This window comes from Camellia sinensis, chromosome 3 (assembly GCF_055761805.1).
Source record: "Camellia sinensis isolate YWXY chromosome 3, ASM5576180v1, whole genome shotgun sequence".
Lineage (NCBI taxonomy): Eukaryota > Viridiplantae > Streptophyta > Magnoliopsida > Ericales > Theaceae > Camellia > Camellia sinensis.
In genome coordinates, this window is record NC_138963.1 from 27,897,396 (window position 1) to 27,920,074 (window position 22,679).

Here is a 22,679-nt window from a genome sequence, read left to right on the forward strand (position 1 = left end):
GCATTTTTCTTTTTAATTTATGAAAATAAACCCTCCATGCCACATGGTATGTACGTAAACTCCAGGTGGAGAAACAATTGTTGGTTGATTGATTGCATGTCAGCTTCTGATAGGGCAATTACGTCAATCCCCACGTGCGTCCCACTTGGCATCACGTGGTGGGTACATACTGCCTTTTCAACACCTACAGGTCCCAGTACTAAAAAACCCTAATTAGGAAAAAATTATACCATCATTCAGGGCACCATGTCTTTTGGCCCAAAACCAATTATAATTCACTAGCTATTTTTATATTTTTCAATTATTCAATATAAAATTATGAATTTTATCATTTTTATCAATCACAATTTATCTCAGGACCACCAAATAACTTCTCCAAATTAAAAAATTGTAGAAAAAGATAATAGGAACCCCACGCTCTCTCCTCTCACTCTCTCACTCTCTATCTCCTTTGTATATAAAAAGCTTTGTGTTGGAAGTGTTTGTGGCAAATGTATGAAGCCTCAAGGTGTCTTTCATTTTTTCTGCATTTACACCTGCACCTTGTCACTTACTTGCTAGGGTTCTTAAATTGTTAAAACATTTTACAAACCCTAGATTGGTATTGGAGAGGTGCAAGAGTGAGTGCAGACAAAATGGCATCTTGGTTGTTGGTTCTCTCTCTCTCATCTCCCATGTTTGAGAAAGTTGAGGTAAGAAAGAGAGCTTTATCTCTCTCTCTCTCTCTAGACATATATATATATATATATATAGTCAATTACTTTAACTTGTTGATAATATATTCAATTAATGCAGGTATGTGTGTGCTTGTAATTCTGTCTATTCTGTATGAGAATTGAATTCAGTTTGATTTTGATATATTTTTGTTTTGTTTTTTGAGCTAGTAGTGCCGCTTCTATCTTTACAGTTAGATTTGTTGCAAACTATTAAAAATCTTTGTTGTTTCATAAAAAAAATTCGATAGGAGAAAGAGAAAGTTGCATCCAAGGTTATAAAAAGTTGCATCCGAGGTTATAAATATCGCCCAATATGTCACACATCAGCTGATACGTATCCGAATTTGAGAGCTTTGATGCCTGTTATTTACCGGTATACCGGCAGATGTTATCCGATGTTATCCGATCCAAAACGATGTTTGACTATCACTGACAAAAGTGATTTTTATATGCGAATAAAGTATATTTTTATGGTATCTTCCGCACTATTATGATTGGTGGAAAGTAGCGGAATATAAGCTATATTGTTAGGTGTTTGGTGAATACCAATGTTTTAAAAACCGAACCGGTGAATGAATCGGAAAAAATGATTGGGTGGACGGGTCACCGGTTCAACCGTCGGGTTGAACCGGAATCGAACCGTGACGTCATAAATATATTAAAATTATATTTAAATAAAAATATAAGTAATAAAATTATAAATTAAAAATTTTAATAATCTTAAATATTTCTCTTAATACTTTTTTTATTAAAAAATATAAAAATATATTTAAAAATATTATTAATTTTCATTTTGGAAGAAGAATTTAAATATTTAATATTTCTTCCATATGATTTTAATTCAAACACTTTGATTGAAAGAAGAGCAAAATTTTTGGAGGGATATCAAATTTTAAGCTTCCCTCCAATGAATTTGATTGAATCCCACATAGATTTCTTGAGTTTTTTGGAAGAATTTTTTTCTTATAAATAGATAGAAGCTTTCACAATAATTTCAAGCTCTCAATGGGATTCCTCACAAGAGGAGACCCTTAAAAGAGGCCGGACCGGTTCAATCAACCCGTGGTGGGTTCACCGGTTTTCAAAAAATAGGCCGGTTTTTTCAAATGGCCGGTTTAAGAGGGTCGACCGAACCGGAACCCCATCCGGTCACCGGTTCAACCGGTTGAACCGGTCGGTCCGGTCCGGTTTTTAAAACCATGGTGAATACTAAGGACATTTATATTTATAATTGGTGAAAAGATAGTATTACTTACTATCCTACTGATATGTTATCTGATACCGCTATTTAAAAATATGATTGAATCAGATAACAGAGAGACTTGCATACAAACATTCACGTTATACCCAATTAAACTGGCTGAATCATACCAAACCGACTTGTTTTGGTCAGTTTTTCATTAAACAAGGGCGGTTTCTCTTTTGGCACAAAAAATTTATTTATTTTTTTAGAACTTTTTTTTTAATTATTGGAGAAAATATATACTGTAGTTAGTTTTTATATAAATATATTTTCTTTGTTAGTCTTTATATAAAAATGAATGTTAAAATTGGACTCCAGATGAGGCATTTTTCATTTGTTTGTGATAATTAGTAGGATGTGTTTTTTCATATCAAATGGTTTTTTTTTTCTAAATGATTGGGTGTGTTAGATTAGTTAATGCGTATCTCAAATAATCTTGAGAGTTAAACTTGAGATTTAGAAGGAAAATATTTTCAGGTCCCAAATTGCACCCACTAGACAATCTGTTGGGTTATATATATATATGTCTATCAAATGGTTCCATGTAGCATTTCACCTTGATTGGCTGAATGAGATGATCAACTATATAGTGGTGTCACTATTATTTTTTAATCAATCACAATTTTAATTCGTTAAAATGATCAAATCAATTAAACCTTATATAATGATGTCTATTTCAATTCTTGTTAATTGCGAACCGAGAGAAATGGTTTCATGTCAAGTTTTTTCATAAAAAATTGGTCGAACTGAACCACTTATAATCTAAAAAACAAATCTCATTCAGTATATTTTTGAAAGATATTTTTTTTTTGTTTTTGGATCAAGTATATTTTTGAAAGTATTGGTGTTCTTGATCTCAATGGCAGCTCTCTATGTTGCTTCTGTATTTCTTGTGATGAAGATGTGAGTCATGTTCTCCTCCATTGTAATTTCACTTGGAGGATCTGGTCAGAGCTGGTAAAATGGTGGAGCTTAGTATGGGTTGTGCCTGAATCTGTTAATCATTTGTTGTATTGGTGGAGTGGGTTTAAATTCAAGAAAATACTTAAGTGTATGTGGGAAGCTTTGCCATCAGCGGTTATGTGGTTTGTGTTGAAGGCTAGGAATGAAATAAAGTTTGCTGGATCAGTGGCCAACTGGTGTGAAGTTTGTGACTCCATTGAGCTTCATATTGCTTTACTGGTTAAGTACCATATAAAGGGGGTGGATTTCTCAGTGAATGATTTGCTCTATAATTTGGAGTCCATCAGGGGTTTTTGAGGAGTGTGTCTTTGCTTTAGTTTGTTGTGTTTTGCTTTAGGCTTGGTTTGGCATCTACTATATAATCCATATTTTTATCTTTTTTCCGTCAAATCACCTCTCTATTTTTCTGTACATTTTTTCGTAAAAAGATAAAAAATGTATTTTTTTGGGACACTCCAAACCAACCCTTCGTGTGAGTCTATGCTGTATCCAGTTGTCTCAGGTATGGGCCTCTTCTTCTATTTGTGGGTGTTGTTGGTTGAGTCCTCAATTAGTTTCAGGAAATTGCAGCACATGATTGGGTGGCTCTCCTCGTACCAACCTAGGTAGGATGAGTAGGACTTAATATGATGCTTATGGCTTTTTCTTTGTTTGTTTTATTGATATAAAATGTTTGTTCTGATTCAATAAAACTTATATTTTGCCAATCCAAAAAAAAAAAAAAAAGTATATTTTTGAAAGATTGGTACAATCAACTTATAACATTTCAATCAACTAGGTCTAGTTTAGTTGAACTTTCCGTATATTTTTAACTGAAATGTGAGGAGGAAAGTTAATTCTTTGTCAAAGATTGAAAAAAATATATTAATGGCTGTTCCAAGGTAAATATCAATGACCTCTATTTTAGGAGTGAAAATTCAGATACCCATGACGGGGTATCATCGCTACATAATAAATTCATATGTTGTAGAGGATTAATTCGACAATTGCCTTGCTATATATACATGAGAGGTAAAAGATGGGCTAATTGGATGGTGATATTAATAATCTGATATCACCATTATATTATTTTATTTTTTCTATTTTAAAGCATAACAAAGATCATTATTTTCTAACATGTTTCTTCTACAACTTTTAGGATCTAATGGTTGTGAGTTTAAGGTCTAAAAATGTCGTCATTCAAATATTTTAACCTCATCTCTTGTTGGCTTCATTCATGTTTTGAGAAAAGCTTATTCACGGTTGAACTGTGATTGTGCAAATTACGGACAACCACTATTTTATTGACACCTCATTAATTTTGACGCGGAACTGATACTCTAAAAAAACATACTACAATAAAAAATAATAAAAAATTAAAAAAAAAAAAAAAAAAACCCTAAACTACAATCAATGTAACCATGGTTAAAAAAAAATTAACAAAAATTGAGCATAATGCATTAAACTACTTAAAAAGGAATCTCTTCAACATCTCCGATCCTCCCCTTTCTTAAATTTGATGAAAAAATATTCAAAAAATATTTTTAATTTTTTTTTATCAAATGTTGATCAAATTATGGGAGTTTTTTTTCATCAAATTTGAATTTGATAAAAATTTAAAAAGATGAAATATTGGATATGAATTCTTTTTCCATCAAATTTGATGAAAATATAAATTTAGGATTAGAGGAAAAAATTTAAAACGATTTTAATGAAAATTTGCTGAAGGGATTAAAATGGTTCATGTCAAATTAAGTTTTTCTCCCAAATTTGATCCCAAAAAAAATTGGTGAATGAGTGGCTATGGTCTTATATATTTTTGCAATAAATATTACTTAATTTTTTTGATAACATCAAGACAATTTGTGATTCAAAATTAAAATTACATATTTTTATGATATTGTTACATATTTTTCATCAAAATTACAAAAATATGTAACATTACCAAAAAAAAATGCATAACATTGATACAAAATGACTAATTTTATTAAAAAATTATGTAATATTTATCACAAGAATACATAAAATATATATGTACACACACACATACATAAGGTACTCTACAAAAAAAATAGGTAGGCAATGAACTCTACTGGGCCTATTTTGACAATTGGATTAAAGAATTAAATTATTGACTTTTATCACCTTTATATTTTTGTGCATATTTTTTTTTAAAAAAAAATTAAAAAAATTAATTTTTAACCAATTTTTCAAAATAGGCCTAAAGCCATGTTCCTACTGAAAACAAGTATACAGTGAATTGTGCTCAAAATTGATGTGGTGTCAGTATTGAAGTGGTAGTCCGTAATTTGTACAATCACGGTTCAACCGTGAATAAACTTTTCTCTAAAGTTTTTAGTGACCGTTTGGAAAGAGGGTTGTACAGAAATAATTCATTAAAAATTAAAATATATTAAAATAATTGATAAAATAAAATGTCATATTTCATTTATAATTATTTTACTTTTTCTCTTATAATTATCAAACCAACTACAAAAGAAGTCAACTAATTTTATAAACACAACTGCTATTTTTGTTAGGCTAAAATAACTAAAAAAATTAAATAACCAATTAAAATAATCATCTTCCTAAACAAAGCCTTTTGATACTCACATGCATTAATATTACAGAAAGATTACAATTTGAGAATTTTTTGTTCAAAATTCATCTGAAAATAAAAGTTGATGGTTTTATTTCACTCATGGACTACATACTTCATCTATTTGATCTCCACTGCACAAAGTGATTTAGGTCTCGTTTGAAAATATGCTATTTTAGTAAATTTTTAATTTTTTACTAAAATATGAGATAAAAAAATTAATATATTTAAGATATTTTTTAATTTTTTACAAAAAAATGTGCAAAAAGTAAAAATAAAAAGAAATTTTTGATTTTTTAATATAATTTATTGAATTTTTAATTTTTAAATTAAAATAAAAAGTTGCCAAACCCCACCTTAGATAAATTTTGACACCATAAATTTAGGTTTCTAGTTTTTGGCTTAATATTACAGCACTAAACCCAAATTGACCTCAATCATTCACAAAAGTTAGTGGCATTGTCATAAATACATTATATCCATTCAATTTATTTTTGCAAAAAAGCTAAGGACAAACAAAATATCAAATTTTCTATCAACCCCTTACATTTGTGTAAGAACCATGCACAATAAGTCCTACACATGTGAGGAATTGATGGAAAAAATAATAAAATAGTGTGTCCCTAACAATCACTACAGGAAATGCCACTTTTGGCGACCAAAATATTGGTCGCCAAAAGCCTCATTTTTGGTCGCCGAAACAATTAGCGACTAAAATATTTTGTCGCCAAACTAGTCGCCTATACGCTGTCGGCGATAGTATTGGCGACTAAACTATTTTTGGTCGCTGAAAGTAAACGTTTTGGCTACTAAACTCTGGTTAGTCGGCAAAGGTTATCTTTTGGCGACTAAAATATTAGTCGCCAAAAGTGAACATTCGGCTACCAAATTCTGAGTAGTCGGGAAAGGGTATGTTTTGGCGACTAAATATTTAGTCGCCAAAAGTGTTGAAATAAAATAAATTAAATTTTCAGCGACTAAAATTTTTGTCGGGAATAAGTTTTAGTGACAACATTACTACATTTAGGGACTAAAGAATTTAGTCGCCAAAAATATTATTTTTCATTTTATTAAACTTTTGGCTACTAACCATTTAGTCACTAAAAGTTCTACCTTAGGCGTGGTGACTTTTGCCGACTAAAACTGTTCGTAGCCAAAAACCTATTAAGATTCATTTCTTTACTTTTTGCCACCAAAAGTTTTAGTCGCCAAATGATACCCTTTTTTCGGTGACTAAAAAATTTAGTAGCCAATAGTTTATTTCTCTCATTCTCAAATTTTTTAGCTACTAATTATTTGGTGGCAAAAACATTTTGGGTTATGTTTTTGCTACTAAATTATTAGTAGCCAAAACTTTTGATTACCTATTTGGCTACCAAAACATTTGGTGGCCAAATAATTTTCTGTTTTTTTTTTTTTTTTTTTAAAAAAAATTGTAAATAACCTGTATTCATTTATATTGCATGTACCCTGTATAAACAATATGTATAAACAATATAATCCATCAACACTAAAATATATTATCAACCATTAAAGCATTCAACATAATACATGAATAACCATGATTTAAATCCATACATAATACATGAATAACCAACATCAATAATTTAAATTACAACCTGTAAACATAATACTTTCTATTACATTTGTAATTAATACAACAATGATACACAAACACCAGAGAAAATCAGACCAGCCACCTACAACGAGGAAGATTAGTGATTTGAAGCAGCTTAATTACGTCCTATAGCACCCAAAGCAAAAGAGATTTAGTCTTCTGTCCAGCTCTGCTCAACAATTTCACGCACCCTCCGGTTGTATTCACGCTTGTTCTCACTAAACAACAATGCTGCTTCTGAATTTGCAGATGAGTTTGCATTTGGATCACGGAGCATTGACTGAAATGAGAAAAAGGGGAAACCTGCATTTGGGCTTGGGTTTGGGTTTGGATCACAGAGCAATGACTGCGATGAGAAAAATCAAAAAACATCATACCTGAACTAGTGACCAGTAGCTTTGTGGAATCAAAACATTCCTAGAAGTTATATCTATTTGGTATGGTAGAGTCATGCTTGAACAATTGACAAACTGCTGAGTTTATTACATGCATTTGCCAGTTTTGCTCATTTATTTATTAGTAAAATGATTGCACAGTATGAATTTAATATACACCACGCATAAACACGTGCCCCAAGTTGTTATGTTATATCTATGAGCCTGTTAACAATTAATGAAAGGTTGGCCGCTATTTTGCCACACTAAATCCAAGGGATAGTATGCATGGAGTGGCCAACATGGGTTCAATTCTGCTACCTTATGAAAATTTGTTTAAAAAAGAAAAGTAAAAGTTCTGTTAAATAAAGTGGATAGATAGGTATGCACAAACCAATCAACTTTATTTTGCTGCTCTCAAATATTTTTGTATTTCATTCTAGATTTCTCATATTTTATATTACCTACATAGAGGAAAGTGGAAACCATAAAGAAAAAAAATAAATAGCACAAGAGCCAAAGGAGATATGTTTTGTGCTAGCATACTCTAAATTGGTTGCAGGCTTGACGCCCTTTTTTCTCAAAATCAACAAACACGAGTCTCTGCTAGTTCACCTATGGGTTTATAACTCCATAGGTTAAAAGGCATGCATGGAGACTTATTTCTCATTGCTTTAGACTATTTTATGCTAGTTCAGTAGACACCTTTCTTGCCTCTGCTAGTTCACCTATGGGTTTATAACTCCTATGGTATATCCTATGTGAGTCGATTTGCGGACCCTTCATGGGCCACTTTTGACCCACCCATTTCTATTAGGATTTTTCTCTCATTCCTTTTTCCAACAGTGTTTCTCCCACCAACGCAAGTATGGCTGTAATTTCAAATTTCGAATTTGACCTTCATACAAAGAGTGATGCCTTTATACAAAATTATTCAACCTTGTTTGTGACATCTGCTAGATTTGAACCTTATCTGCTCTCCTTGTGGCTTTTTATTTTTAATTCGCTATCTTTGAGTTGACTTTTGAAACTTTGACTAAAACAGTACATAATGCTATGTATCACTGATTCTTGTATTCAGCTACTATAGTGGAATTTACAGTGTGATTTGTACCATCTCTAGATGAGATGTGAGTGGAGAATAATTGTTATTCAGTCTAGTTGGGATCTCATTTAGATAAAGGCCATTTTATGGCATGCTCCAGCTTCCAAGAGCCAAATAGGAACAATAAATACCCACTATTATTTATCAAAAAATAAAAAAAATAAATTATGTATACCAACTATTTGGCTTCTAGACAAACAATTACTTGTTTTCTAAAGGTGGATCTAGGGACAACTTCACGTCATGATGTGATTATTGTTAGAGTCATTGTCAAAGCTGCTGAAAGAACCTTCTGACCCAAAGCTACATGGAACTGCTTTTCCATTCTTCTGCAGTATCCAGCTTGGTTGTAGCAATGATGTTAATTGGAATTCAATGTTGTCACCTACTTATGATATTCTTTCTCCATCTTGTCTACCTAAGCTGTACAAATGGTTTGTGGAGGAAACTTAATTATTTAATTTCTCTGATAAATCCACCTTTCTGTATTACGATTATCCTTCTATAATTTTCTTCTTTGGGACAACAGTGTGAACTGATAAGCACTTAATAGTCCTGGGATCCAACCTTTCAAGAATCATTACCATGGTCTGGATTTAGAACCCTCCAATATATGGCAGAGATGGAATGGCTGGTATTTATTTTCCTGTCTTCTTTTTTGCTTCTTCTGTATGCTTGTGTGTGGGAGCTAGGGCTTAATTAAAGGTAAGAACTTCAACTAGATAGATGCCAATGACAAGTGAAACAGCAGATATTACGTTGAGCTTGGGAACAAACCTATCTGGCATTTACATGGGATTTTTATTTATTGGATCTTGGCATCCCTATAATCTTACGAAGATTGACTAGAAAGAAAGGAAGTCATCATGGAGTGGAAGCATTATGTCAGACATTGGAGCAATTTCTTTGACATCTGGCTAAAAGTCTTAGCCTGTCTGAATATTAACCTTGTCTGGTTTGGGCATGACTATGGGCCTGTTAATCTATAGATTTTAGGGACTGAAGAAGTTATGCAGTCAAATAGAATTGGAATTCTTTCATTTTTTGTTTCTTTTAAAGGCCAAGAACTAAAATATAGTTTTTGAAGGAGCTTTTGTTGACTTAAGCCTAATAGTGATAGTGTGCAGAATAGTTTCAGAGAACAACTTTGATAGTTTCTCTTTTTCTTTTTGTTTTTGTTTTTTTTCTTTTTTTCCCTTGTTCTATGGAAATAAATCAGTTGCTTGCTTGTCATTTACATCTACACTGTCTCTCAAGGTAAGCCCTTATTTCTCATATCAAGATGTGTCCATACATAGCTAAAGTGGTATATGCATGATTGAAAAATACATGGTGATATAATGAGGTGAGAAAGGCACACAAGAATTTGCAATGAGTTTAAAGCAAACCAGGCTCAACAACCGCTTTAGTTCGCTCACATGGGAAGGATGATTTACTGGAATTGGTAATTCTATATACCCAAAGTGACCTGAAAGGTAAAAAAATGAACAAAACTTTAGCAATACTTCAATGTGTCCAGCGGTCATGACCATTCAAACTTCTCAGTGTAATCAGAAAATAAAAAGGATTAAAACATGAAAAATACCTTCGCATGTCCCGGGTTCCGCAGCACCACATGATTCACATTTTCCAGATTCAAGCGGCAAACTAAGGAACGGATTTGAAAGTTGACTAGCATGGCTTATAGGGAAATCACTATTGGATGATGTGCACTAACAAAAAAATAAATAAAAGGAATCATACCAACTTATTCAACCAGAATGGTCACAAGATCCAAAGTTGCACTTAATCAAATGCCAATTGTAGGACAATTTGTTCGGAAGGAGGTTTACATCCATCACAAGATCTAAAATATGTCTGGAACAATATTAGGACTCAAATCTTCTAGGGCCCAGTTTTTTTTTTTAAGAATTTTTAAAACTATAAATGAAAAAACACATCTGAGAACTGTTTTAGTTTCCAAAAAAAAGACAACAATTTTCAATTTCAAAATCTGAAGAAAAAATATTATTTTCAAAACAATTTTTCATTCCCTATCCCCTGCGTACCTCCTCCCTCCACTCACTGAACATTTTTTCTTAATCTCATTTTATTTTTTAAAAACATATGTATGATGTACCAAATATTGAGCATTAAGACTCTATTTACATTATCAATTATAACTCATTTCTCAATGATTAATTCAACAATTATGTTGATAGAATATATATAAAACCATCTAATTAATAGAAAACACCTATGACAACCTTACAGAAAATAAACCTACTTTGCTGTCCACATCTCTATGGTTATCAATCATTTCATCCTCTGTTATTAATCTTTCTAATTTTCTCACTTTACAGCAACAACTAACATCTATCCGATCCGAGTTTGGATAGAAAACAAATTAATACAGTTGTTACATAACATAGGTTTAACTAACATAGGTTTTTGCATAGAGAAAAAAGAAAAAGAAAAAAACAATGCCTAGTAGCCTCATTGGGAGCTTAGCTGGTTTCTTGTTCTTCATCATCTAGGAATTGAAAGAAAAATGAGCATATTCTCAATGGTAGTGTAAAGAAAGAACAGAGGAAAGCTTAGCACCTAATTGCATACCAAACATAATAATGAAATGAAGATGTGAACTTGTTCATCTCCTCCAACCTTCTCTTCATTTTTTAGTACATTAGTATTGCTTTTGTTTTGCCTTAAGTGGTGATTACATAGTAGATATGGCTCAATTATTACGCTACTGAAATTTGAGACTAGTGTTAAAATTTCTTCCCATAACATCTTACACCAAGTTCTTCCCATAAAATGTCTTAACATAACATCTTCAATTGTCCTATATTTGTTAGTTATTTCGTCTTTATTATTTTGAAAACAGTACACATCGCAGTGTAGTCAAAAGATTCACCAATTTGAGCTGTAAATTTCTAGTTAATACCCCGATTAAAAGGTTGCATTTCATGACTCCTAAAAGAGGATCTCTAATGTGTTTGTGGAGAAGCTTGGTCCGAAATGCCACTAGATCCATTTGTCGCCTTATTTATACAATAAAATTCACATGAGTTTGCATAAATTTAGAAAATGATAATATATGATAAATACATCATTTGGATAGTTTCCCCGTGATGATACCAACAATTATAACTCGGACTAATTCCATAGGATACCATGTGATCATGTACAGCTTCTAGGGTCATGTATGAATTCACACATCTCATACATGGACATGGAAATTGTCCATCATTAGATACATTGTGAGAAGCAAACTCCAAAATTCTTTAACCCCTTGTATAGAGTTATATATAGTAACATAAAAAGGCACTACCTAAACCTGCTTTGATAACTTCTAGACTTGCTATTTTATACCATATTTAGTTTCAAATCAAATTCGTGCAAGAAAAAGGCAATGATGATCCATAAGATGCGTATCCTAAGAAACACAAAACATAGAACAAAAAAAAATAAAAAAAAGGAAGCAACTTGTTTTACAACTAATATGAAAATAAATATTCGCTAGATAAGAACACTAAGACAAACTGTAAGTTCTTTTACAACTTTAAAGCGAAAATTACATGTTTTGCTATTCATTTTTCTACATGTTTTGTGAAGTATGGTGCGAAAATGGGTACTTGTCAAGACTCCTAAGACCATAAACAACAGTGATTCTATGGGTTACATATGCCTAACACATTCTGAAGATATGAATTTGGGTTTGTATGATGGTTGCTAAACTAGTAAAAAGGGTGGGATGTTTCAAAGTTCTTCTTTAGTTGTGTATTTGGATTCAACAAAAAAAAGGGGCAAAATTCAATGTTGTATTTTCTCTAATCACATTATTAGGCCAAGAAAACATTACAAGTATACAAGCATTAAAATAATGGACAACAATTTTCTCACAAAAAATAATAATAAAAAATATATATAATGATTCGTCATTGCTATTCATAAATGTGTGTAGCATCAACAACAATTCATTCACTTCAAGGACTATATTGGTTAAAATATGAATATCATAATCAGAATAGAACATGTTAATCATTCTATATTCAAGTATTTTTTTTTTCTCAAATTAAAATCATTCAAGTGTTTCATGAACCTTTCAAAGTAGAGAAGTTTTGGACATGCTAGAAGAAATGAGTGGAATGGCTTTTATCTTATCATAATAAAATAATGGACAACAATTTTCTTAAAAAAATAAAAATAAAAATAAATAAATAAATAAATAGTATACTATGTTCAATCTACAATCTAGAAGGATATACTAGCAGTGGTAGTTTCTAAACCTGATCTTCATAATTTCTATGTTAGCTATACTCACATATTGATTGGGAATGGGGCTAGGACTCTGTTCTGGGAGGATAGGTGGATTAGGGCTAGTTGTTTAAAGGAAGTGTTCCCTAGACTTTTTAGAATTTGACTTGATAGGTAGAGATCTGTTAAGGAAGTCCTTGAACTCAAAAGGGTCTGTTAGAGTGGGATGAGGGGGTTTACAAGAGAGCTGAGAGATTGGGAAAAAGAAGAGGTTGCTAGACTTGTTAATCTGATAACCAATGCCTATGCTCTTAAAGATGATAAGGATGACGATTTAAGGTGGATGGCAGAAAATTCTGGGTGCTTCAGTGTATTCTCAATGTACAGATGGTGTGAAAACAATATACAACCAAATGATTTTGGAGTTATTGCCAACATGATGCGGCATAATGTATCCCCTCCTAGAGCTAAATCCATTGTGTGGTTAGCTTGGAAGCAGAAGCTCAAAACTGTCACTTTTTTACAAAAGATTGGTGTGATTCAAGGCAATGCTAACAACCTATGAGTGTTTTGTAAATCATTATCAATCATCATTGTCATTTATCAATCATTATCATTACAATAACTTTGTGATTGAAAAAAAAGAAAAAAAATAAAAGATGAATCAAATTTCATAATTATCCAATCCTGCTGCTCCTTAAATAAATAAATAAATAAATAAAATACACAAAACAAAACAATAAACACATCTAACCAAATCAAAAGAATAAAAATAATCTGTAAAGAAATACTCTCTTTTTTAGTTATTATAGAGAGCAAGAGCGAGGCAGAGACAGAGACCTGAGTCTCTTTCAGTCGGTCCCCAGTTACTCCTTGAGAGTCTTTCACTGCCAGTCAGATCAATGAGGTTCAACACGCCCTGTACTTGTTGCTCGGTGTTCTAACAAGTGAAGTAAATCAGCATATGGAATGTGCATATTAGAGGGAGATGAGATTTTCTATGGAAACAAACAAAATTCAGAAATGTACCACATTTACTCCAGATATTCGCAGGGTAAAAACAAAGTGACTTCTGGATGAGTGCTTGCCATATACCTGGGTGAACAGAGCATCATCAGTGGCGAGCCTCAAATCATCCTTGGTGTTTCCATTTTCAGTCAAAAGACTCACCTAAACAAAATGCAAATTTCAGTTGCCATTGTGACATTTTGTCGAACACCTTGCAGACACAAAAAGTATATAGCATGATTCATCTTTGCTATACACAGAGAAACTATACAGATGAGAGAAAATAATATGATTTGAGGCGACACAGGGTAAATACTTACAACATAATCATCAATTGTGTTGCCTCCATGCATAGACTCCGGATTCGAGTGTGCAATTGGGGTAACAGGTAAAGATGAAGTTCTCTTCATTTTGGGCGTGAAAAGTTTTGAAAGAGACAATGTCCTCCGAATTAAAGGCTTCTCCCATGTGTCTGCTGGTGAATCTCCCAAAGCTAGGATTGCAGCCCTCTCAATCTCTGAAGTAGTATTACGGAATTTGAAGCTTAGTTTTGGAAAGAGGCTTTTCATGGATGATTTAGCCCTAGTTGACAAGGGACTTGGGGAATCATTGAATCTGTAGTAACTAGGGCTAGGGATTGGCGAAAAATTCACTCTTTTGGGAGTTCGATTTGGTGTCAGGGGTATGTTTATTCGGACAAAATCCTCAGTAGAGCCCTCATTTGTTCTTGAGGGTATCTCTAAGGCAATATTTTGCCTCTGCTGTTGACAGATTGGTTGTTCTTCAATAATTTCACTAGAATCTCCAACCTACAGTATACATGCCATGAAATATGGAGGAGGGCAGAGGCGTGAGAGAGTGAGAAAGAGAGCGAAAATAAAGAAGTAATCAAGTTCCCTCCGATATGAAGCAAAATTTTTAAATTTTGTAATTACAATGGCCGACTAATATTTAGTCGGTAAAAATAAAATACAATCTAAAAAATTAAAATAAAAGTAACAAATATATTAAAATTATTTTTTTAAAAAAATATAAGTAATAAAATTATAAATTAAAAAAAGGCAAAAATTAAATTATCTTAAATATTTGTCCTAATATTTTATGTACTGAAAAATATAATAATATATTTTCAAATTTTATATTCTTATATTTTCTTATATTCTTATATATATATATATATATATATATATATAATAAGAAAGAAAAGAAAGAAAGAAAATTAAAAGAAAAATATATTAAAATTATTTTTTTAAAAAAATTATGAGCCAACTCAACCCGTGTTTTTTTTTTTTTTGGGACTCCTGCATGACTAACTAGGCACTAATCAATTTTTTAGAATTTTAGAACATGCAATATGTATATTTTCTCATAGATAAAGACAGATAAAGAAATCATGTGTCAAGTGGATTTAATTAATTTATTATTCAGTTGTAACTAGCAGTCAAAATCATTTTCTCAAGCATATCTTAGCAGTCAAAATCATTAACGCACAACTAAAAAATATATACGCACAGCCCCAGCTTATGCATTTAGTTCAATTAGCATTAAATCGCCAATTACTTTTATAAATCCCTCAAAATTTAAAAAAAATATATATATCTAAATTAAGTGAGTACTTATTTTGTATTTTAAAAAAATCACAAATATTTTCTTTTTTAAATATATCTAAATTAAGTGAATCTAAAAAATAAACAAATTTGCTTTAAATATTTAAAAAAGTTGAAAAAATTAATTATTAAAAAATTAAGAAAAATTTTAAAATCTGAAATAATATCAATAAGTTTTACAAATATGTATTATTTACTCATAAGTCAGGCCATAGAGTTGAGTTTTTTGAATTTATTTTTTTTGAAAATTGAATATTTTATTTTTCATATTTTTTTGTTTTTAGTGAAATTTTTTAAAAATTTTAAGTAATTTTTTACTTTTTAAAATGCATCTTACTTAGATGTATTTAAATAAAAAAATATTTTAAAAATTAATAAATACACAAAACTAGTGGTGGTAGTAGTAGTAGCAGTAGTAGTAATGGTAGTAGTAATAGCAGTAGTAGTAGTGGTGGTAGTAGAGTGGTGGCGATAGTAGTAGTAATGGTAGTCGTAGAGGTGAAGTAGCGACAGTAGAAGTAATAGTGGTGGTGGAATGGTGTTTGCAATAGTGGTGAAGGTGATAGAAGAGATGGGTGGTGAGAGAGAGTGATAGACAGAGAGACACAGAGATGAGGGAGAGAGTGATAGACAGAGAGACACAAAGATAGAGAGAAGAGCGATGAGCGAGAGAGATAAAGAGAAGAGAGATGAGTGAAAGAGACAGAGAGAGAAAAGAGATGAAAGAAGAGATAGATGAGTGAGAGACATCGAGATGAGGGAGAGAGTGAGCAATGTGAACACAATGGGAGAGAGAGATAAACAGACAGATAGACACATAGAAAGAAAGAGAGAGAGAGAAGAGTGAGAGACAGACAAACAGACACAGAGAGAGAAAGAAAGAGAGAAGAGTGATAAGTGAGAGAGAGATAAAGAGAGAAAGAGATATAGAGAGAGAGACAGACAGAGAGACAGAGAGAGAATGAGATAGAGAGAAACATATAGAAAAATAGAGAGAAACAAGCGATGAGAGAGATATATAGAAAGAGAACGAAAAGAGATGAACGAAAGAGAGAACAGAAAAATAGAGACATAAAGAGAAGACAAATGAGAGAGATAAAGAGAAGAAAGATGAACGAAAGACACACAGACAGATAGACAAACAGACAGAGAAAGAAGAGTGATGAGTGAAAGAGAGAAAAATATGAGTGGTGGTAGTTGAATGGCATTTGCAGTAGTGGTAAATGTGGTAAAGAAGATGGGTGGTGAGAGAGAGAGATGAGTGAGAGACGAATAGAGAAAAGAGATAGAGAGATAGAGAAAGAGACAGAGTGATGAGCGAGAAAGAGAAAAAGTGGTCGCTAAAAGTGCATTTTTTGTAGTGGATCGATAAATCGAAAGGGAGCTCAATAAATAAAGAAGACAGATAATTCAAAACTCTTTTCAAAACTTAATTCAAATCAATTTTTTAAATATTTTAAATATTTAAATATTTTAAAAATATTTTAATTTGTGAGAGACAGATAAAGAAGAGAGAGAGAGAGAGAGAGAGAGAGACAGAGATAGAGTGATGAGCGAGAGAGAGAGATAGACAAAGTGGTTGCTAAAAGTGTATTTTCTTATAGTGGATCAATAAATCGAGAAGGAGCTCGATAAATAGAGAAGATGGGAGTAAGAGAGTGAGCAAGACGAACATAGTAAGAGAGAAATAGACAAATAGACAAGTAGACAGAGAGAGATAGAGAAGAGTGATGAGTGAGAGAGAGACAGGGAGAGAGAGATAGACAGAAAAAGAGATAGAGAGAGAAAGAGAGAGAGAGAGATGAAGAGATAGAAAAAGAGAGAGAAACAAAAGATGAGCGAGAGATAGACAAAAAGAGAGAGACATAGAGCGAATATTTGTTGCTAATTTTTTTCGAGTCAATGAAAAATAGATCATGCTTGTTAAATTAATATTTTTTAATTTTATTTATTGTTTATACTTTTTACTTTATTAGAGTTTTATGACTCAGTTTGTGAAAAAAAAAATTACAAAATTTAGAAATATTTAGAAAGTATAAATTCAAAAATAAGTCTTACAAATCAGATTTATTTACTCATAAGTCATGAGTGAATTTTTTTTACACACTTAGCCCTCGTTTTGATAATGAAATTTTTTTAAAACTTTTTAAATATATGTTTTGTGTCTGTAAAATGATTATTTCATTAGTACTGGTAATAATATTGAAAAATTTATTAAAATGATGAATAATTGGGATATTTTATCTTTTATTTGTGAATTTTGATTTATTCTTAATTTATTAGTGTTATTGAAATATGATGATGTAAAAAGTATAAATAGTTTAATTGTACTTTTTAAAAATAATAAATTTATTATTAAAAATTAAATTCATCAGACTGACCTGTAACTATGCCTTTAAATTTTTGCAATGTAAAACTATCGACAAACAACGTTGTTAGCATACCTTTCGCGTGAGGGCCAAATTATTAAAAGATGTGTTCAACCATCAAATGAAAGCCGACTACTTCTTCCATCCAAAAATAATAATCTATTTTCAGAATTTAATTTCTTTTTATAATACAATTATTACATTTTAAAAATATTAATTTTTCAAAATTACCTTTTGATAGTATATTTTTTTAGAAATATCAATTGTCATAATTGTACTTTTTGTATTATTAATGGATTTAAAAAAAAGGACAAAATAAGAAATTCATATTATTTTAATAATTAATTTTTTTTAAAAATTAATATTTTGAGATAATAAAAAATAAAATAAGATATTAATAATTTTGGATGGTGGGTGTACAACCTAAAAATAAAAATAAAAATAAAAATAACTATTTTGTTTAGTCAAATTTTCAAGTGGAGACTAATGGTATTGTTATTAATAAAATAAAATAACTATTTTGTTAATTTTTTTATTTTCATTCGGCTACCAAAAAATTTAGTAGCCAAAAGTAGGTCTTTGGCGACTAAACGGAATTTTGTCGCCGAAAGTGAACATTTGGCGACCACAATTTTGGTCGGCAAAGATTAAAAATTAATTTTTTTATTTTCATTCGGCTACCAAAAAATGTAGTAGCCAAAGGTAGGTCTTTGGCGACTAAACGGAATTTTGTCGCCGAAAGTGAACATTTGGCGACCACAATTTTGGTCGGCAAAGATTAAAAATTAATTTTTTTATTTTCATTCGGCTACCAAATAATTTAGTAGCTAAAGGTACCTCTACGGCTACTAAATTTTTATTTAGTCGCCAATTGTGATATATTTAGCTACTAAAAATTGTTTTAGTCGCCAATTGTAATATCTTTAGCTACTAAATTTTTTTTAGTAGCCAATAATCAACATTCCCCTACTAAAAAAAATTAGTAGCTAAAAAGTTGACTTTTGCCGACTAATATTATTTTTGGTAGCCAATTCCGTGACTTTTGCCGACTAAATTAGTTTTGGTAGCTAAAAGTGGTCGGCAAAAATGCTTTTTCTTGTAGTGAATATTGATGCAAGCGTTCTCAATGTTGAAAATAGTTGGAAAAATTCTAGGTAAATTAGAATTTTTTCTTAACTTTGGTATAATTTTTAGGTAGAATTCGAGCGTGGATTTTCGCGGGTCAAAGTGGTAACGCGTTCTATGCCGCGTTGTGATTCACATGGTATATTTGGTTGCTCAAAACCATTATCGAGTGAATGAGAAATTGAAACTAAAGTGTACTCCATAAAATAGAGTTTTGGTGGAAATTCCTTAAGGATTGTGTAAATGGCTTGTCCCACATTAATTTGATGAGAAGTTTTGAATGGGTTTATATAGCTTGGACTTATCCCAAGTTTGTACAAGGGAGATGTTATGGGCAAAATGGGCTAGACCCATTGGATCCAAAAATCACCACACACGCGCGCCTCCGTTCGGGCAGGTTGGGCTTGGGCTTGGGCTTGGGCGCGGAATGTGAGGTTGGGTTGGGTTGGGCTTGTCCGGCCAAATACCTATCTTTTTGGGCCAAAAACATTTGCATTTAATTTTATTTTTGGCAAAATAAAATCCAAAATTCAAATTAATTCCGAAAATAAACTGGTCCGGTTTTGCTGTACACCCAAACAAGTCCCTTCCGTTTTTATCTGTTTGAATTTTGAACCCAACAGATTTAAATCTGTTTAATTCAAAACCAAACAGGTTTCATACCTGTTCAAACAGGTTGCACCTGTTTAATTCAAAACCTACAGCCACCAATACATCTATAAATAGACTAGTTCCCCATTTGGATTTCTACTCCAATTTTTGTCCATCTTTTGCTGCAAATCATCTCTGTATTTTGCTGCATTTATTCCATTATTTTTTCTGTGAGAAAGAGTGTAAACACTTAGTATTCATTGAACAAATAAATTGTAGTGCTGCATTTATTTGTTGTTGATCATTTCACCCCGGGAGATAGACGTCCATATTCTGATAGCACCGTGGAGAGGACGAATCTGTCTTAAGGAGACAGTGTCGAACACTGGACTTGATCAGAATATTATTCAAGATATTAATCAAGTAAGTTATTTATTTATTTTCTGTTTTTTATTGTTTATTTAAATCAGATTTTAATTTTGTTTTTTAATAAAATAAAATCTGTTTTTATTTATTTAATTCTTTTTCTAATTTGATTTTTGTAATCAAACATCTTTCTCATTTCCTATTTTTCTTTTATATTCTGTTTGTCATTTAATACTCAAACAGAATTAATTAATTTAATTACAGTAAAGATTGTTCAAAACTCAACCCAAACAAATCGTGTTAAATCTCACATTCCAAATGAATCGTGTCCTTCTATTCACTTCCCCTTTTAAATCTCTCAATCTAAACAAATCGTGTTAAAAAAAGCTTGCCCCTATTTAATAATATAGTAAAAGTTTGCATATGTAAATATCTTCATTATTCACTTATTTATACTAAAGGCATCACTGGGTATTGGTTAATATCGGGATATATGTAAAACGCGCGCTTTGAAGTTTGTTAAATAAAATATAAAAATATATGTAAATATATAAAATATGTAATAAAATTTTAATTTTTTGGGTGATATTTTAAAACTTAACCAACTCCTATTGGGCGGTGGGTTTTTTTTCCTTCCCATTTAGTAAGAAATTAATTACAAATATAAAATAAATTACATCAAACTAGACAATTATATTTTAACCAATCATATTTAGAAATCTAACAATCACTACAAAGAAGAGTTATAATATAAAATAAATAAATAAACAACTTAACGTAAAAAAATAAAAATGAAATAAAAAATAAAAAATAAAACTCACGATGAGAGAGAAATATTCAATATTTTACCTGGATTGATCTCTTAGGAGGTTCCGACCACACTTTATTAATGTCTTAGGTTACAACATTGAGCATTTGAGCATTGTGCTTTGCAGTGGCGGCTCTGGTATGGGCCAACAAAGCCGTAGCCGAGTCTCTCAAAATAAATCAAAAAAATAGCTTTTTCTATTATGATTTAGTATAATATATTAGGTATATTTTAAGTTAAAAAAAATTAAAGAAGGCCCAAACTAACTTAAAATAAATTAATCTATTAAAAAATTAAAAGGCCCATTAAAAAAATTAACATTGTTATCTATTGAAAATAGACTCAAAAAAAGGTCCTCCTATTATAGTTTATTGTAATATATTAGATATATTTTAAATTCAAAAAAAATTAAGGAAGACCCAAACTAACTGTCACGACCCAAACCCGCCCCTAAGGGTTTAGCATCGTAACCGGTCAGTAATCCGTGATTACCAAATGCCTGTTTAACAGTAAAGACAGTAATACAGAGTAAGGGGTTGGCGGAAGCCAAACAGTAAATAAAAGATGTCTAATGAGTTGTGGAAACCTGAAATGGAAAAGACTTTTATGGACAAAATCACATTCATGACCATAAACATATATACATATATAAACATATCAGATACACATAACATACAGGTTAGGGATCCAATCCCTTTACTATAATTGTACAATCAAAAGTCTTAAACATTCGATGCATAACAGAAACAAAAGAGTGAATCTGAAATACCCCAAAAACAGCCTTGGCTTGAGCAGACTCGGAACCTCGAAGTGAGGCACAACGGTTGGCTGGACAAAACATGAGCTTAACTCGACGCTCCTAGCTTCGGTCCGGTGCCTGGTCACCTACATACATATATAAACAGTAAGCTAAAACCCAGTGAATAACAACTGTGTAAAGGGGTTAAGAATGAATATCATTTCAGTGATTAAAACAGTCATTTGCATCAGTAGATCAGTTATTCAATCAGTGGCTTATATTTCATGCCATATTAGTCAATTAGAAATTATAACAGTCATACGTGGTACATCCAATAGCAAAACAGAACAGGAGGTCTTAATAGACCGAACAGTCAGTTGATGGCCATCAAAACAGTAAACAGTAATAGTTCCCAACATTAGAACCGACAGAGATCTCTGTAACAGTAACAGTACAGTAGCAGTAATAGTAACAGTAACAGTAAGTGGCTATGGATGCCACGAGTACAGTTCGTAAAACAAGACAAACATTCATTTAGAAAACAATGTCACTTCAGAAAGCAGTACAGTCGATCATTCAGAAAATAATTATAATTGAACATATCTTTACAACATTGTTACTCACAGATTACTAGGCTATAAGCAGGCTAATCAGCGTCCTCGGGTGCCAACCCTACATAGTTGCAGAACGAACACACACTAAGTTACACACTTGGGATTAATAACCTAGCCCCTTAACTTGACTTGGTGTGGTTCTAGAACATTATCCTCATTAAGATGCCTTAAACACGATCTAGGAATGCCTAGGATGGAATGAGGATGCAAAAATATACATTAGAACACTTTTCAAATTTGCTGAAAACAAGGGTCTTTGCTCGGGCGTGGCTTTCTCCGCTCGAACAAGCTTACCAAAATAGAGAGGTCACTCGAGCGTAGACTCCCTCGCTCGAGCGGTCTGTAAAAATACAAAAAGTACTAGTTGCTGAAATTCCTCGCTTGATGCTCGCTCAAGCGTGAGACACAGTTCCTCGCTCGAGCGTAGGTCTCCTCGCTCGAGCGTGCGTCTGCACACGCAAAAACCTAAGAGCTTACAATCTACGCTCGAGCTAGTATTCCGTCGCTCGAGCAAGATTCTAAGAACAAAGGTGGTCGCTCGAGTATGGAATCCTTCGCTGGAGCGTGGAAGACAAAATCTAGGTTTTCCAGATTTGCTTCCAAAGCTCAAACCAAG

At 31.8% G+C, this 22,679-nt stretch overlaps 2 long non-coding RNA genes across 2 annotated transcripts; one reads left to right on the forward strand and one right to left on the reverse strand.

The window, feature by feature from the left end:
• Positions 1-486: 486 nt before the first annotated feature.
• LOC145822418 (uncharacterized) lies at positions 487-3,662 on the forward strand. The gene is made up of 2 exons (XR_014363657.1): positions 487-692; positions 2,861-3,662. It is a non-coding gene; the product is annotated as an uncharacterized LOC145822418 (long non-coding RNA).
• Positions 3,663-6,997: 3,335 nt separating this feature from the next.
• Positions 6,998-10,325, reverse strand: LOC145822417 (uncharacterized). Its single transcript, XR_014363656.1, has 3 exons — positions 10,183-10,325; positions 9,986-10,065; positions 6,998-7,464 (listed from the first exon to the last, which is right to left on the reverse strand). It is a non-coding gene; the product is annotated as an uncharacterized LOC145822417 (long non-coding RNA).
• Positions 10,326-22,679: the final 12,354 nt, after the last annotated feature.